Genomic DNA, 19,445 nt, shown 5'->3' on the forward strand with positions numbered 1-19,445 from the left:
AATTAATCAAGAAGGAAATTTTATAAATTTTAATCTCACCCAGAATGCAAATGGTGTAATTTTGAACAAGGTACGGTACCTACTACACCTACCTACTACCTAACCTACGTAAGCCATAGTGATGGGTAAAATAGTGGCAAGAGGCTTTGGCTTCGCCGGCTCATTGCGGCTTTGCAGTGGGGTACTAGTACTGTTAGGTTGTTTTCCTTTTATAAGCAGCTTGTTTCAGCCACGTGATAGTGAGGATGCACCTCTGTTGTCGCCGCGACATGTGCAGCTGGGGTTATGGTACTGGATTTACAAATGTTGTTTTGGCAACATTATTTTAATGAACAAATTGATCGTCCGTGCTAATTTCAGATCAGAACCCGTCCTCCGCACTGTAATTTTAGACACTTGCTCCAGACTAGTCCAGCTTCCAGGAAACAGTTACTCGTGAATGAGAACAGGCAATTGTTTGGTGATGCAGCTAATGCAGGCATAGTGGTGTCAGACCGTAAGTTGTTGAGTTTTTAAAAAAAAATTTGCATTTTGTTTGATTTGATATTAACTGCTTTAAAGTGTCTCCAGCTCGGCGAGGATCCTCTGATCCTCCTGCCATTGAAGCCACGACCACCGACAAATTGTGAAGCCCAGCGTCGCGCCGTCCGTAAAACTTTTATCCTTTGAGAGAATTCGCTAGCTTTAAAACGTCATCAGACATTCTTGTTTGGAATTTCCAGTGATTCGTTAGCTGGTTCCAGGACATTAAACAAACCAAAAAAAAAAAAATGGTTTCCTTTGGATGAGTCGACCGTTCCGGCAAGGGAAGCAGATTCAAACTTCTTCTTCTTTCGTGTATCATCAGATGGCCAGCTCAGTGTCGTGCAGCCATGCCCTCGTCTCTGGTCCTACGTCGAAGAGGCCGGCTTCTGAATGTGGTCTGTATAGGGGGCAGGTGGTAATTATGTGTTCGGCAGTCTGCTCAGGCTCGCCGCACTCGCACGCGGCGCTGTCTGCCAGGCCCCACATCTTCAGCGATGATTTGAAGCGGCCGACCCCCGTACGTAGACGGTTCAGCAAGGTCCATTGCAGGCGTGGTAGGTCTTCTCCTATGACACCACCTCCCTGGGTCCCAGATGTAGCGGTGGATGCGGGTGGGCCCGGCCGTTTCCCACACCTGCTTCCAAGATGCCGCAAGCCATGCGCTTCTAGACAGGTCCTCGGGGATAGAACTGAGCATCTCTTGTGCCGCCTTGTTGTAGGAATGGCGGGACTTGAGTCTGCTTGGAGGCGCCACTATCGTTGTGGTGTTGTGCAGGATGTGCCAGTCGTGTTTCTGGGCATTCCTTGCCAGGGCGAGGGTAGCAGCCTCCCGTCGGAGGCCGGCCAGGGCGAGTCCCGCTAGGACTGGCAGGTGGAATGCCGGGGCAGGCTTCAAGCAACCAGCTACAATGCGGAGGGTGTTGTTCATGGCAACATCAACCTTTCTCACGTGTGGGCTTCTGCTCCAAGCTGGGGTGCAGTATTCGGCTGCAGAGAAGACCAGGGCTTGCGTGGATATTCGTAGGGTCTTGGCGGAGGCTCCCCAGATTCAAACAAACAAGCGTTACGCCTAGGTCCCCCGTCGGTGAAGTGATGTGTTGACAAAGTGGAAGACGCAAGGCGGCCTTCTTGGATTTTGACGTGGCGACCCAATTTTCAATAGCGTTCACTTATGCGTAGATACACCCACACACCAGATTAGAAGTTAGTCGATCGTTTATTTTTCAAGATATTTCGCTCACAAGGTTCAGACATACATGGCGGCGGCCATCTTGGATTTTGACGTGGCGACCCAATTTTCAATAGCGTTCTTCCTTATGCCTAGATACACCCACACACCAGATTAGAAGTTGGTACTTCGCTTATTTTTCAAGATATTCCGCTCACAAGGTTCAGACATACATGGCGGCGGCCATCTTGGATTTTGACGTGGGTTGCACCCACACACAAAATTAGAATTCGGTCCTTCACTTACGCACGCACACATGCCCGCACGCACGCACGCACGGACGGAGGGGAAAACCATAGTCCCCCTTTCGCTCCGCGGTGCGACGGGGACAATAAATCGATCGTTTATTTCTTCGCTTCAAATTGAATACCACAATCTGCACCCTCCTCTGTTGATGGACCGAGCAGGTATGCGTAACGTTGTACGAATTTAAACATGTCACAGTGCACTTTTCTTACATTAGGAGGTAACGGTCTTGATTTTTAAACTCATTCTCGATGCAGTAACAACGTCCCACGCAATTCGAGAAAACTAGCCAATGGCAGTCGTATTCAAGTGGGGCATAGTGGACTCAGTACAAATAGCGTGTGTAAGTGTTTTGATGGCCTAGTTGGTACCACAAAAATACTGGACAGTCCCCAACGCTGCCTTGGCAATATTTCCTCCCTTAAACCTATTTCTCCCGACCCGACCTAAGACCTCCAATCTTTGTTCTTCTCAAAAATGGATTCCTTTTTTCCCTGAGTGACTTGTGTCAAATAGTTGCATTCTTTTGAAGAGCATTGACATTTGTCTGACAATTATATAAATGTGTGCACATTTATTATTTTCATATGATTAAAAAACAAAACATTTATCAACTTTGTGTGCATGCCATCAAATTATTATGCAGAGTTAAGCAGAGGGTGTCACGTACAGGTCTTTTACAAATGGCGGAAGATGACTCGGTAATGGTGTGATGAGATCGTGGCCACACGGCTTTGCCACGCTCAATGGACCGACAATGCTCAAATGTTATTAAAGTTGCAAAGTATACAAGTCCGAGTTCCACGTCGAGTACAAATCTAGCGGTGGTCAGTGAAACACCAGGCTCTCACATTGGAACATTCATCCTCGGGCTGTTATAAGGGTTAGTTGGCTCCATTGTGTACACATTTAATGACCCACAATATATCTTAAAGCCCTCATTCGTGCTTGACTCGACTCAGGGCCACGAAAAATTCGTGTGGTACAATGGAGGGGGAATGCCAGCCAATGGGCCCGGTCCCACAATCTCCACAAGCCAAGTAGCGGAGCATGGTTTCCGAACCAACTGCAGCTCCATTTGCGGCTTTTGTGAAACCCACATTTTCAAATGTATACATGTCCTCTACGATCCAGTGGTGCTCAAGTGTCTCTGTCTGTGGCTCCTCAGCTTCAGCCACTGCCTTCTTCTGGTACACGCAAGGCAAGGACATCTAAATGTGTCAAAAAAGGACAAAATTTAATATTTGTTAGCATGTCATGCTGGTAGAGTGAGAACATGAATCAAGCAGAACGACACACACACACACACACACACACACACACACACACACACACACACACACACACACACACACACACACACACACACACAGTCACACACACACACACACACACACACACACACACACACACACACACACACACACACACACACACACACACACATACACACACACACACTGTTACAGTTTTTAGAACCTTCACGAGTAGTAAATTTTAGTAAATGTTTCCCTTATAAATGTTCCCCTGTAAATATCCCCATCAATTGGCTTGTTAAAGATCGCACCCGAGTTAGTCCATGTACAACACGCAGCGAACCATAGGACCTCTCCGTGGTTATTTCATTATTATGTGTTTCAGTTAAGGACCTGTTCCCAATAGTTGAATCTGCGTTGCATTAATCAAATAAGATAGGTCCCTTTCAATTCCCCCAATCGTCTCCGCAAAGTAACAGTCGGGCGGCGTTCGCTGCTCCTTGCCTTGATTCGGTTGTGGGCCCCAAACCGCCATTAGCCATGCGGTCAAGCCGAGGAGGAAGGGGGCGGAGCCGCCAGGTCACGGGCGTGGCACGCCGACGCACCACCAGAGGCAGGGCCAGCGAGCCCCCACCAGCCAACCAGGGCTGACGAAAGACCATCACGGGCGTGGCTCTATGAAGCGCACATTGATTTAGAAGCACGTAATATAAGCGCCAGCGCGAAGCCTTTTTACGGAGATGAACGGAGATGAACGAGAGTCGACTTGGGTTGGAGACGGCACGTGGTGAGGTCTGGCTGAGAGAGACGAAGCTGCGCGGAGCCCTTTGCCAAGCTGCTTTGGAAAGCCCTACCGCGTGAACGAATACATGAAGCTGCCGCTGGCTGTTCGCTTCCAGCCCGGAGCATGGACCTGGAGCGGACCTCCTTGCTGTGCCTCTGCCAAACCTTCCAGCCCTGCTGTCCCACCTGGACCCTTCTCCTTCTTCCAGTCATTCCTGCCTGCTATTCCCCTTTCATGTAAGTCTGTTTGTCTGTCTGTCTGTCTTGGGCGTTGATAATATAAGACTGTTTAAGGCTGCCCTGTGTATCTTCTTCTTCTTCTTCTGTATATTACTTTCGTTTCTTCTTTGGTTCTGGTTTTGTATATAGTTAATAAATGTCTGTTATTTCTTACCTTTGGTTTCTTCTTTCCCCCGATCGCTTTCATCCTGTCTCCAATTGAGTACCTGTGGCACGATTTGGCCAACGCTCGGAATCGGGTTAGTCAATTGCTAACGGCTCGAATCGCGGATTGCTAAACCACTCGGCAAATACCATCTTGTCCGTGGTTCGAGCGGTACTTGTCTCCCTGTTTTGCGGAGGGATTGGTAAAGGTATTCGGGAGAACACCTTGACCAATAACCCTGACCAATTTCACCCGCAAAAGAGCGTTATAAGTACCAGGACTAGAGACGGCCAGCTTAACAGGCCAAGGGGATTAACCCCCCCCTTGCTAAGGGGAGTGCCGTCTCTGAGATCCGTAACAATTGGTGTCGTGGAGTGGATTTGGACCCGAACCCCCCCCCCCCCCCCAAAAAAAACCATCTAAAAATTTGGTCGAAATTTTGAGCGGCCGAAATTTTATTTAATGTCCTAAATTAAAATCGTGCCATGGATAGTCAAGGTGATCGGGTGCCGGTAGGGGAGAATGAGGAGTTAGAGGCAATCCAGGACCCCAGGGAGGAGAAGAGCAATGAGTAGGCGGTAGCGGGGGTTGCAGGCGCACAAGATGGTGGCGCCTCGCACATGGCGGCGACGAGGGCCGCACCCGCTGCACCAATGGGGGTGGGCGAAATGCAAGCCTTCATGGCCCAATTCATGGCGGAAATGCAGAAAAAGAACGACAGTATGGATAAGGTGGGAGAACAATTGGAACGAGTGGGAAACCAAATCGGGCAATTGAGAAATGAGATGGGAAGCCAAATCGGGGAATTGAGAAATGACATGGGAAGCCAAATAGGGGGGCTCGAAGGCAAATTAGGGGGCCAATTGGAGGACGTGGGTAATCAAATTGGGGAAATGAAGGATGGGTTAACGGGGTTGGAAAATAGAATGGCCACCCAGGAGAACCAAATGGAAAGGGTGAAGAATGGGTTAGAGGGGCTAGAAAACAATATGGAAGGCAAATTGAGGGAAATAGGGGAGCAATCCACCCGGGAAATTAAACAGATGGGGAATCAGATAGAGTAGGTAAAAAATGGGTTGGAAAGTAAATTGGATGCCCAAACGAATGATTTGGAGCAGATGAGGGCGGCATCTACCAAAGAGATGGGAGAGGATATAAGGTGCGGAGTGAGCGAAGAGGTCGCGGGAGTACGCGACGAGGTGAAGCGGGGTGAGGAGCGCATGGAGAGAGAGGTGAGGAACAGCATGGCTAGGTTACAGGGGGGTATCGAGGAGTTGACGCAGGGAGTAGGGCAGCTGACAGTGGGACAGAAGGAGCTTGGGGAGAAGGTGGAAAAGAACACGGCGGTGATAGGAGGGTTGAAAGCGACCCAGAAGGAAATAAAGAAAGAATTAATAGCGACGAAGAGGGAATGTCAGATGGTACATGAGGGACTGACGAAGAGGTTAGAGGGGGTGGTAGAGGCAATGGAGACAAAAGAACGGGAAGTCAGGATGCACATAGAAACGACCAAGGTGGCCTTAGAGGAAGAAATTGAGGGGGCGCACCGGGAAATAAAGGAGGTGAAGCAGAAGCTAGAGGAAGTGGAAGAGGGGGTAAGTGAAATTAAGAAGAGATGGAGGGAGACTAAGAAAGCGATAAAGGAGGAGGTGATGGAATTGGTGCAAGGTCTGTGCTCACAGAGTGATGATGTGCTTACTGACCAAATAAAGAGTTTGCAGGTGGCGGAGGAGAAGCGAAGGAGAAGAGGTGCCGAGGTGAGTGGCGATATGCTCGGCAATGTATATGGTGTGAGGGGAGATTCAGCGAGCTTGGGTGTTGGTCTAGACCCGGGCGTTCGTGAGGGGCCGCTGGTGAGTTGTGCGACTGGTGCAGAGTGCGTGGAAAGAGGGTGTGTGCAAGGATGTCCGACCATGGGGAGTGCGAGAGGTATTGGTGAGCAAGGGTGTGCGGGTATGGAGTGGGTAGCAGGTTGCGGAGGGGCGACCCAGGCATCGACACCGACAGGGGTAGTGTTCAGAGGGACGGGGGATGCACGAGAGCCCCCCGGGAATAGTGTACTGTGGGGGCCCGAACGGTTCGGCCCCGCGCTAACCCCGCAAGGAGCGACGCACGGGGTCCTGCCTTCGGGCACCCACAAGGTCCTACTCGCGCCATATGACAGCAAGAGTGATCTGAGGGCGTACCTGGCGCAGTTCGAATATGTATGTGGAGGCAACGGTTGGAATCCAGACGAAGGTGGAGTACACCTTGTGGGGGCACTGCGCGGCGCGGCGGCGGAGGTGCTGACAGCTTTACCACGGGGTGCTCTCACCCTGTCAGCCCTCCGCGCAGCCTTAATTAATCGTTTCGGCATTGAACAGCAAAGCGAGCTTGTTAAAGCTCAGCTTGCTCAGCGAAAATGCAAGCCCCAGGAGACCATCGGGGAACTTGCCCATGGAATTCGCCGCACAGTAGGAATCGCACACGCTGACATGGCAGCGCGTTCCCAGGAAAGCCTGGCGCTGGATCACTTTATCCAGGCTTTTCCGGATCCGAAGCTCCGACAACAGCTCGCCATGTGACGCCGTCGTGGACACAGGAGCTGGCGCCACGATCATCAGCCCTGTGATCCTTAATTCGAGTGCAGACGGCTGGGATAAAATCCAGCGTCTGGAAAATCATAGTTTGCAGCTGGCTACCGGGGTAACGGCTCCGATCATAGGGCGTGGTTTTGTGACCCTCAAGTTGGGGTCAGTAAAGAGCGAGATAGAGGTTTGGGTGGCGGAGGTGTGCGACCCATGCCTAATAGGGTTGGATTTGTTGACTGCTAGCGGTTGTAAAATCGATTTGTGCCGGGGACCCTGCAAGTGGGAGTCGAGGAGCTACCATTGGAGGGGTGAGCACGGCCGAAAGGGCGGAGCTGGAGGCTCCTGAGGCCGTGACCATCCCTCCGAGGGCCGAGGCCATAGTGCCGGCCCGGTGGTCAGCTCGCCCAACATGGCAGGAGTCCTGCGGCCTAGTCGAACCGGTGGCAGCGCAATCCATACCTGGTTTAATCGTGGGCCACACCCTCGTAAAAACGGACGGGCCGGTGGTGGCCGTCCGGGTAATTAATATTAGTACAGAACCATGCACCATCGTAAGGGGCACGAATACAGCCGGCTGCACCCCAGTTAACGAAGTCGTGCCAGTGAGGGGCGAGAACGTCCAGCCGAGTCGGCCCCAGAGGGAACCTTCAAAAAGTATTAGGAATTGGCCCGATCGCATTTGTGAGATGGTAAATCGTAGTAGTGTAGAGTTGGAGGTACCCAGAGGGAGGCGTTACACAAATTAATTGAATCCCATTTGGATATCTTCTCCTTGTCCTCCGAGGATATTGGACGTACGGGCCTGGTGAAACATTAGATCCACACCGGTGAGGCCCGGCCTATTCGTCAGCCCACCTGACGGCTCCCTTGGAGCAAGAGGGAGGAAGCTGACGAGCAGGTAGAAAAAATGTTCGATGCAGGTGTCATCGAGCCCTCGGGAAGTCCTTGGATGTCACCTGTTGTGCTGGTCAAAAAGAAGAATGGGACCACGCGTTTCTGTGTGGACTATCGCCAGCTAAACAACGTGACACTCAAGGACTCATATCCCCTGCCAAGAATTGACGATACCCTCGATGCCGTTGCGGGCTCAAATTGGTTCTCAACCTTGGACCTCAAGAGTGGGTATTGGCAGGTGGAGATGGATAGGGCAGGGAAGGAGAAAACGGCATTTTCCACAGGTAAGGGGCTGTATCAGTTCACTGTGATGCCGTTTGGTTTGTGTAACTCCCCCGCCACCTTTGAACGATTGATGGAGCATGTACTGGGCGGCATGCCATGGCAGTCATGCCGGGTGTACCGGGATGACGTCCTGGTGCATGCTAAAACATTTCCCCAAGCCATAGCTAATTTGGACCAGGTGTTTGGGTGCCTCAGACAGACAGGGTTGAAGTTTAGCCCGAGTAAGTGCACTTTGTTTGCAAGAGAGGTGGCCAATCTAGGTCACGTTATCGGTCGCGAGGGGGTAAAAACAGACCCAGGCAAAATTACAGCGGTGGAGGAGTGGCCCGCACCACGTACCATCAAGGACGTGCGGGGATTTTTGGGACTCTGCTCCTATTACCGGCGTTTTGTGGCGAAATTTGCAGAGTTGGCCCGGCCCCTTCACCGGCTTACGGAGAAGGGGACGAGATTTAATTGGACAAGGGAGTGCCAAGAGGCCTTCCTAGCATTGAAAGGGTGTTTGATACCGCACCCGTTTTAGATTACCCCACTAGTGACGGGACATTTACCCTGCACACGGATGCAAGCCAGGAAGGATTGGGCGCAGTTTTGTCTCAGACACAGGAGGGCGTGGAGAGAGTGATCGCGTATTATAGTCGGGCCACGAGTAGGCCCAAGCGAAATTATTGCGTCACTCGCAAAGAGTTATTGGCTATGCTGGCTGCTGTGAGCCATTTCCACCCTGACTTGTACGGGCGGAAATTTTTGGTTCGAACTGACCATTCCTCTTTGCAATGGCTCCTTCGGTTCAAGGAACCGGAGGGCCAAATTGCAAGGTGGTTGGAAAAGTTGCAGCAGTACGATTTTAGTGTGACCCATAGGGCCGGGAGGGCCCATGGGAATGCTGATGCACTCTCTCGGCGTCCTTGTTTGGGGGAAAACTGCAAATTTTGTGTGAGACACGAGGAGAAGGAACAATTGGGCGATTCCACCCCTATCCTCGTCGTCCGTGCAACCCGGGTGAGAGGGCCAATTTTGCCACTAACCGCAGATGAAGAATTTGGAACAATGGCTTGGAGCACGGCCCAGCGGGAGGATCCCGTCCTGGACCCGGTGTACGAATGGGTTCGATTGGGACAAAGACCTAATGGGGAAGAGGTCACCCCCCTCGGGGCGCCAACAAAGGCATATTGGGCTCAGTGGCAGACCCTGGAATTGAAAGGCAACATCTTGTATCGCAAATGGATGGAGGTTCCCTCTGAGAGAACTTCCTGGTTGGTAATAGTCCCTGACAAATTTAAGAACACAATATTACAGCAGGTGCATGGTACCCGCTCCGGCGGCCATTTGGGCAGGACAAAGACAACATCTCGGGTCCGCCGGAGGTTCTATTGGGTAAATATAGGGCGCGACATACAGGACTGGTGTCGGAGATGCGACGCCTGTACTGCTAAAAATGGACCAGCACGGAGGATGAGGGCCCCCCTTCAATTACACCAGGTGGGGGTCCCCCTTGAGCGGGTGGCCATGGATATTCTAGGAAGGCTACCCCACACCCGCCAAGGTAATAAGTACATCCTCGTTGTAATGGACTATTTCACCAAGTGGCCGGAGGCCTACGCCCTCCCCAACCAAGAAGCCAGGGTGGTGGCACAGGCCTTCGTGGAAGGATTTGTATGCCGGCATGGGATTCCACAGGAGCTGCACACCGATCAGGGTCGAAATTTTGAGAGCCAATTGCTAAAAGATGTGTGCAGACTCCTGTCAATTAGAAAGACGAACAACGCCCTCAATACCACAATCTGATGGGATGGTGGATCGGTTTAATCGAACATTGATCCAACAACTGGCATTGTTCACCACCACCCGTCAGGATGACTGGGACGAACATCTCCCGTATTTGTTAATGGCCTACCGAACCAGCCAGCATGGGGCCACCGCATGCAGTCCGGCGTTGCTTATGTATGGGCGGGAGTTGGGGCTCCCGCCGACTTGCACTGCGGTCCCGTGCCAGACACCACGGATATCCCGCCGAGGGAGGGCTATGCACGTCACTTAAGAGGAAGGCATGGAGAGGGTCCATGCCTTCGCCCGCCGCCAGCTCCAGCTGGTGGGGGCCAGGATGAGGCACAAGTACGACCACCGGAGCCAGGGGAGTCAGTACGCTCCGGGGATGAAGATTTGGTTCTTCAATCCCCGGAGGTGGAAGGGTAGGTGCCCCAAACTCACCTCTCCCTGGCAAGGCCCGGGGGTCGTCCTGTCGCAAGTCTGTGACGTGGTCGTTAAGATCAAGATGGGGCCATGAGCCCTCCCTCGGATCGTCCATGCTGATCAGATAAGACCCTACACCGGCGAGCAGGCGCCCTCATGGATCGCCTTGGCTTTAGATGCCGAGGTGGGACCCAGTACCTCCAACGAAGGAGGCTCGTAGTGTGAGAGGACTGGGGGGTGATAGTGGGAGATGCCCGAGGTAGAGGGATGGTGGCTCTACCATCCCTCACCTCCACTAATTTGGGCAAAGGAGCTATAGATTTATGGGGATTGGCAGTACCAAACTAGCTCGGGAGGGTTAGGATAATGTATAGGGAACTAGAGATGACTATAGGTGACCAAGATTTAAATAGTAACATTGTATAGGTAGTGGGGACGTAGCCAGGTTAGATGGTTGATAACGACGAGGGATGTGCAATAGTATAAGGGGTGACAGGGAAGCACTAATCTTAGAAGGGCAATAGATAGCCAGATGATGCGGTGTGTATGAGCTTTAAGTTTTGGATGACATGAGGAATTGAGAGGCAATGCTTATGAAAGATGTGTGTGTATTGATGACATTGAGTGCATTGGCTTGCTTGGTGTGCAAGTGCAGTACAGGTGTGTGGAATGAATGGTGTGGAGTGAGTATTGTGGAATGAGTGGAGTGGAGTGTATGGTGCGAAGGAGTGGATGGGGGAAGGATGGACCCCTTCATGAGTACCCGGGGAGGGTAGTGTAAAGGTAGGTAGAGGCAGTAGGTAAATTGTGGTTGGATATTGACATCTGTAGTGCGGAAGTAGCAGAGTACTGCTTGAATGGGTGCAGGAGTGTATGGAATGGCTGGGCGTGTGGCCTGTTAGTGTGTGTGATTGGTTGAGCACTCCGCCACTGGTAGTCTGTCGGCCAGGTGAGGCCGCAGGTAGGCTCTGGGAGCCAGCTAGAGTTCAATGGGGCCCGAGGATCCAGAGAAGGACCCGGGTAGCCCGACGCCAGAGAAGGCGGTAGCGGGGTGAGAGAGCCAGAGGGCCTTCCCCAGGTTAGGGTGAGGAGCAGGTAAGCTCGGGTGGCAACTGCAGTGGCAGAGGTGTGCAGGTGAGCGGACCTGCTGGTGAGCCACACGACCCAGCCCAGAAATTGTGCGAGGGCACAGGTAGAAAATCGGGGGAGTGAGACCCCAAATTGGGAGGCACCACAGTTTGGTCAATGGGAATTGATTTTTAGAACCACATAGTGTAAAGTGGCCAATGGTTTGGCAGGGCAAGACCCCGGGTAGTATAAAGTGTTAATGTCATTTAGAAGGTAGATAGGAGAAAATCTCTTCGCACCATCCGCATCCACTCAACTAAGGTGATGAGACTCCACACCATGTTTTTGCAAGCATTTGGAATGAAAGACGCATCTCGACGTGGGTGAGACATTGTTCGATATTCCATCTCTTCCTCCTTAGGAGGGATTGATGACGGATTCGGTTTAGAGGGGATGGGAAAGACAAGACGTTAGAGACGAATTTGTAATTTGTAAATTGTGTAAATACGGGGTAGGGGCAAGGGTAGAGTAGGTGACATGGGGGGTGACGAACGGATAGGGACGGGCTTTCTCGGCTCGCTCTCCCGCGCCCTTCATGTTGCATTGCTTTGTATTGATGTGTACCCTTGCGCCCCTGCCCGCTGATCTGCTTGTCCTTCCTTCCCCACTCACGGACCATTGTTATTTTGAGCCCGGCGGGGGGGGGGGGGGCGTGGGTGGGGGGGGGGAGTGTGCAGGTGACCACAGTTGTGTGCCCGCACCTTTGCTGCCTCCGGCCTGCACTGATGCACCATATGGACCACACGTTCTGTGGCCTAGCACCACCTTATGGACCACACGTTCTGTGGCCTAGCACCACCTTATGGACCACGCGTACTGTGGCCTGGCACCTCTGCTGGGACCAACCATTGTTGCCAGCGGTATCTGGTTGCGGACCACTGTTTTCAAAGTGGCCTCCATGCCATGCAGGTGGACCTCCGGAGGTGGCCCTGCTGGCCCTGAGTAATAAAAAGCGGACGCGGTGTGTGCCCTTTTAATAAACAACATCAAGCAAGAAGACAACCAGAAGCAGCGGCCCAGCAGAGAAGACATCACAAGGCATCATTTATTATTTTAAAAATGTTTGTTTTTGTGCCTTTTTCATTTATGGTGCTTTTGGTGCATTCATTATTTTTGGTGCATATGGTATGGTGTATCAGTGCAGTGCAGTGCAGTGCAGTGCAGTGCAATGATTTTCCTCTTCTCAAAACATCTTGTTCTTGTTTCCCACAAAAGACAGGTCCTGGGTGACAGTTTGTAAATAATTAGTGTTTTTGTAAATAATGCTCCCCACCGGCTAAATGTGTAGTTTCGATATAATTCCGCAATTCGGTTAGTCTGTGGGCATGAGTCAGTTAGATAGGATGCAATGCAGCAGGTGGGACATATTTAGTGTTAAAACTGTCGCACTCAGGGTGAGGTTAAAAGTAGAGGGTAACCACACCTAAGTGTCACACTAAGTTAAAGTTGTTTCGGCCCGGGCCGGGCCTGGAGGAAAGGAGGGTGCAGTGTTGCAGTTTTTAGAACCCTCACTTGTAAATAATTCTTGTAAATATTCCATCATTTAAAAGGTTAAAGGTTGCACCCTTAATTAGTCCATATGCAACACGAAGGCCACCATAGGAACTTTAGTTATTTCCTTATTATGTGTCAGATAAGGCCGTGTTCCCAATAGTAGAATCTGCATTGTGTCAATTAAATAAGAATAGGCCCTTCCGTTCATTTTGTAGCTGCTCTCTCCAAGCTACGCCATTATGCGCCCCTACAGTCGGGGCTTGTCTCTCCCCAAATTGTCACGTGGTTTGATTAGCAGCGTTCGCTGCATTGAGCCTTCGTCGCCTTAGCGCTCGCTCCAAACGCCATTGAACATGGGGTCTCAGGCCGAGGAAAAAGGGGGCGGGACACAAGAACGAGGCGAGGCCCTGTCAACTCGCCGTCAAGGGTGGAGTTGGTGAGCCCTCGCCAACCAACCAGGGCTGAGGTGAGCTCACTGGCAGGCGTGGTTTGATGAAGCGCGCATTGATCTGTGAGCGCATTATATAAGCGCGCGCGCAAAGCCCTTTGACGGACTTCTTTCCACGGACCTCATTCGGCGGGCTCCTTTTGCACGAACTTGGGGACTTGAGGAACTGCGTGAGGGAGCTCGTTTGATACGAACTGCCTGTGATACGAACTGCGTTTGATACGAACTGCCTCTGATACGAACTGCCCTTTTTGACAAACATTAATCGGGAGAGAGTGTTGGCATGAAATACGTATAACGTCCGTAGCCTCCCAGTCCCCCCGATATACGTAAGGTCCGCTCGCGGTCAACGACAACGACGCGCTGCCGGCCTGCTTCCATCACCACCACTGCACGAGTCGGGACTGGACGAGGAGCCTGGACATCTGCTTGGACCTTCCTCCCCTACCAGCTACCATCCCGTGTGAGTGTGTCTGTTTGTCCTGGGGTCGTTAAGTTAAGATTGCATAGATAAGATTGCCCTGTGTCCTTCTTCTTCTTCTTCCTCCTGTATATTCCTTTCGTTTCCTCTTCTTCTTGATTGTAAATAAATTCACCTGTTCTTCCTATACTCTGGTTTCTTCTTAGCTGATCGATTTCGTCTTTTCTCAATTGAGTACCTGTGGCATGATTTGGAAACCGCTCAGAATCGGGTTTAGTCATTTGTTAACGGCTCGGACCGCGGATTGCTAACCGCTCGGCATTTACCATCACGTCCGTGGTTCGAGCAGGAGTTATATTCCTGCTTTACGTCGGGTTAGTAAGTAGGTATTTGGGACTTCCTTGACCAATGACCCTAGCTAATACCGACCGGAAGGAGCGTTATAACTTCAAAGGACTCGGGTCGGTCAGTCACGGACAAGGGGATTAACCCCCCCCCCCCTTGATAAGGGGAGTGCCGACCCCCAAATCCGCAACAATATATATATACATACATACATACATACATACATACATATATATATATATATATATATATATATATATATATATATATATATATATATATATATATATATATACAGTGAAACCTTGACTTACGAGTGCACCAACTTACGAGTTTTCCGAGATACGAGCCGTCGCTCGGGCGGTTTATTGCTTTGAGATGCGAGCCGAGATCTGAGTTACGAGCTTACGCCACCTGCCACCAAGTGGGTTCCGGTCACGTGGTTATCTTGCCGTGCAAGCAGCTCTGCCGTATATCGCTGCTGCTTTGTTTTCGCATTTTGGTTATTTTGGAGCTTACGTCACCGCCACCAGGTGGGTTCCGGTCACGTGGTTATCTTGCCGTGCAAGCAGCTCTGCCATATATAGCTGCTGCTTTGTTTTCGCATTTTGGTTATTTTGGAGCTTACGTCACCCGCCACCAGGTGGGTTCCGGTCACGTGGTTATCTTGCCGTGCAAGCAGCTCTGCCGTATATAGCTGCTGCTTTGTTTTCGCATTTTGGTTATTTTGGAAAATTTCTTAGTTTTAACCATGGGTTCTAAGAAATTGAATGCCAAGGGCAGTACTGAGAAGAAGAAGAGGATGATGTGCTTGGATATAAAACACGCAATCGTCGAAAAACATGAGTGAGGTGTGCGTGTTGTCGACTTGGTGAGGCGGATGTGAAGGCAGCTGAAGATTTTATTATAACTTTTGCCGAACTGATAGAAGCCGAACGATACATCCCCCAGCAAATCTTCAACTGTGACGAGACAGGGCTCTTCTGGAAAAAGATGCCGAGGAGGACGTATATAACGGCAGAGGAGAAGAGCATGCCAGGCCACAACTTGTTCAGAGTGCCGGCGATAGCTCGCCTTCTCTTTGTGGAAAACACGGTGAGATCCTTAACATCCAACAACTAATGGGACGCAAACGGGGCGCCCAGTTTAGCGGTACACACATTGATGAATCACCCTGCCTGTGATTCACCCATGACAGGTTATAGCTGGGTCGGGATTCAAACCCAGGCTGGACAGTTTAGAGTCAAGTGTGCGTACCTCCAGTCCAGGCCATCCTGCCAACTTGTATGCTGCATACAGGTGAAATATAAAGCGCGAGCTATTTTTATATATACTGTATATTTAAAAAAAAATTGGTGTGGTTTTTGGCGGGCTGGAACGGATTAATAGCATTTCAATTCATTTTAATGGGGAAATTTAATTTGAGAAACGAGCAAATTGAGTTACAAGCTCGGTCACAGAACGAATTAAACTCGTAAGTCAAGGTTTCACTGTATATATATATACAGTGAAACCTTGACTTACGAGTTTAATTCGTTCTATGACCGATTTGTTAACTATAATATATATATATATATATATATATATATATATATATATATATATATATATATATATATATATATATATATATCGATATATATATCGATATATATATCGATATATATATATATATATATATATATATATATATATATATATATATATATATATATATATATATATATATATATATACGTAGTGTGTTCAAAAAGTATCCGACCTTTATTTTTCGTGCGTAAAAAAAAGAAGCTAGGGAGGCGTTGATTGGTGCACGTATGTAGACGATCCTAATGCACACGCGTGAATTTTTTCCCACCTGCAGAAGCTGTCATTCGACAGCAGACCGCCGATGAGTGAGGACATGTAAGTGAGCACCGTCGGATTTTCGTTTTTGACAAAATGACGGAAAAACTTGAACAACGCTACTGCATAAAATTTTGTGTTTTTTGGCCTCGGGGATGTTGGATGCTTCCATTGTGATGACTGCAACTTGGTTTCTGGGTTGTACCCATAAACCCAGGATTCATCGCCAGTGATCACTGTGTTGAGGAAGCTGGGATCGCTGTTTACAGTCTCCAGCATGTCCTGTGCGATCTCCAAACGGAGTTGCTTCTGCTCAATCGTTAGCAGCTTTGGTATGAACTTCGCTGAGATTCTCCTGAAGCCCAAATCCTCCTTCATAATGGAATGAACGGTGTTGAATCTTGCGGATCGTTTCCACTTGGGAATCGCCAAGCTTTACACAAAATTTGATGCAGTAGCGTTGTTCAAGTTTTTCCGTCATTTTGTCAAAAACGAAAATCCGACGGCGCTCACTTACATGTCCTCACTCATCGGCGGTCTGCCGTCGAATGACAGCTTCTGCAGGTGGGAAAAAATTCACGCGTGTGCATTAGGATCGCCAACATACGTGCACCAATCAACGCCTCCCTAGCTTCTTTTTTTTTTACACACGAAAAATAAAGGTCGGATACTTTTTGAACACAGTAGTATATATATATATATATATATATATATATATATATATCGATATATCGATATATCGCTATATATATATATATATATATATATATATATATATATATATATATATATATATATATATATATATATATATCGATATATATATATATATATATATATATATATATATACTGTATATATATATATATATATATATATATATATATATATATATATATATATATATATATATATATATATATATATATATATATATACATACATACATACATACATATATATATTAGGCGAAGGTGATTCTGTCTGTCTGTCCGGGGGTGTGGCTTACTCCGTTTAGACAGTAGCTCCACCCATTCTTGGAGAGGCTTCATGTAAACAAATATCCACCATTTTATTACCTCAAATAGCTTTGAGGCCTGTTTAGTTAGGCCCGTGCTGTCTTTCTCTCTCACACAGGTTTATTTCAACTCTAATTCGATATATCATTTCATTTTTAACAGTCGCTAACATAGTTTTAGACTCGGTTGAAAAAAAACGGGAAGAGAATCCCATGAAAGTTTCCGTTTATAGAACGAAATGATTTCTCAAAGGCCTGTAAAATAAAGCCCATTCATTGAGTCACCCTCACGATTTTATCTCGAATTCATCATCTGCTTTAATTTTTATCGATGGTTTTAGACTCGGTGTCAAAAATAATTGAGAACATTCACGCACACACGGGAAATTGCCGAGATATATTTTTTAAAATCGCGCCACCATTATACACGATAATACACCGCCTAAAATAACAGTCGGGGAAAATGTCGACAAATATTAAAAATTCGCTTTTTCTTTTCCATTAAGATATATTACTTTTACTTTTGATGACAGTCGTCACAAAACGACATATATTTCTTCGTTCTTATTTCATTCAACATTACTATCTGGAAGTACAAACTAAAATATGCTTCAGGAAATTACCGAGAGATATTTCTTCGTTTTTTAAATTAGTTTTGTGCGCATACACTTTAAATAGGCTTATTTTAAATCTTTAATTTTCACAATGTAATTTACTTGCCATTTGATGATTACGAGACACTTCCTCTTGAGGATTGTGACAATTCATGCATTGTGTGGAAACTTCCATTTCCAAAATGAATGAGACGGGAGAGGAGCGAGGGGTTGGAGAGCGAGGAGCGAGGGGATGGAGAGCGAGGAGCGAGGGGTTGGAGAGCGAGGAGCTAGGGGTTGGAGAGCGAGGAGCGAGGGGTTGGAGAGCGAGGAGTGAGGGGTTGGAGAGCGAGGAGCTAGGGGTTGGAGAGCGAGGAGCGAGGGGTTGGAGAGCAAGGTGCTCGGGGTTGGACAGCGAGAAGCTAGGGGTTGGACAGCGAGGAGCTCGGGGTTTTAGAGCGAGGAGCTAGGGGTTGGAGAGTGAGGAGCTAGGGGTTGGAGAGCGAGGAGCTAGGGGTTGGAGAGTGATGAGCTAGGGGTTGGAGAGTGAGGAGCTAGGGGTTGGAGAGGAGTGAGAAATTGGAGAGGAGTGAGGGGTTGGAGAGTGAGGAGTGAGGGATTGGAGAGCGAGGGGTTGGAGAGCGAGGATCTAGGGGTTGGAGAGCGAGGAGCTAGGGGTTGGAGAGCGAGGAGCGAGGGGTTGGAGGGCGAGGGGCTAGGGGTTGGAGAGTGAGGAGCAAGGAGATGGAGAGTGAGGAGCGTTTGGAGAGGAGAGTGAGGAGCGTTTGGAGAGGAGAGTGAGGAGCGTTTGGAGAGGAGAGTGAGGAGCGTTTGGAGAGGAGAGTGAGGAGCGTTTGGAGAGGAGAGTGAGGAGCGATTGGAGAGGAGAGTGAGGAGCGATTGGAGAAGAGTGAGGGACTGGAGAGGAGTGTGAGGGATTGGAGAGGAGTGTGAGGAGGTATGGGAGGGGAGTGTGAGGAGGAGAGGGATTGGAGAGGCGTGAGGGTGGAGAGAGGAGAGTGTCAGGTGGAGAGGAGTGAGGGGATCACATATGATGTGAAATAAATAAATTGTGTTCATTGCACCATTTCTGGATCTGATGAATTGCCAGTAACCATTTTGTAAAATTTAATGTGCAGCATCTAAATCAAGACGTCCAAATGTCACACACGCCCATGCCCATGGAATTCCCACGGGTGACCCCACTCGTATAATAGTATATATATATATATATTGTTACGGATTCGTCACTTCCATCTTTGTGGTTGTCATCCACTTGAAGCATTTTTAGTTTCATGTATTATTATTGTTACAGTTTCGGTGTGAAATGGAGATAACTGTCTTCAAAGGTAAAATTAGTGTTTCAAAAGAAAAACGAAATGGATCGGGAGAAACCGGAAGAGGAGGAAGAAGAGGCTGGAGCGGATCAAGTGAGATCAGGAAAGAAAGGCCGATCTGCTTTGAGGTGTCGAGCGGACGCTGGTCACGAGCGAATATTGGTTTCCCCAGGAAAGGGATTCCTGTGACAGTGTCGTTATTGCTGGGGCAGATAAACCTGCGTGATGGGTTTTGCTGTTGGTTCCGAAAGTGAATCATCGCGGGAGAGCCGGTACGTCATTTCACCTCGCACCAGCCATTTCACCTCGCACCAGCCGTTAGCCTGGTGCTCGTGTGTGTCGTGGATTTCGCTTGGGAATTCACGGTTCTCCGCTTGGGAACTGCTGTTCGTTCATGTCAGCGTCATTGTCTGGTGAACCGAAGGTGTGAATTCCCAGTCGCCTTTTGGGT

This window comes from Myxine glutinosa, chromosome 2 (genome assembly GCF_964187855.1).
Source record: "Myxine glutinosa chromosome 2, kmMyxGlut1.1, whole genome shotgun sequence".
NCBI classification, from domain to species: Eukaryota; Metazoa; Chordata; class Myxini; order Myxiniformes; family Myxinidae; genus Myxine; species Myxine glutinosa.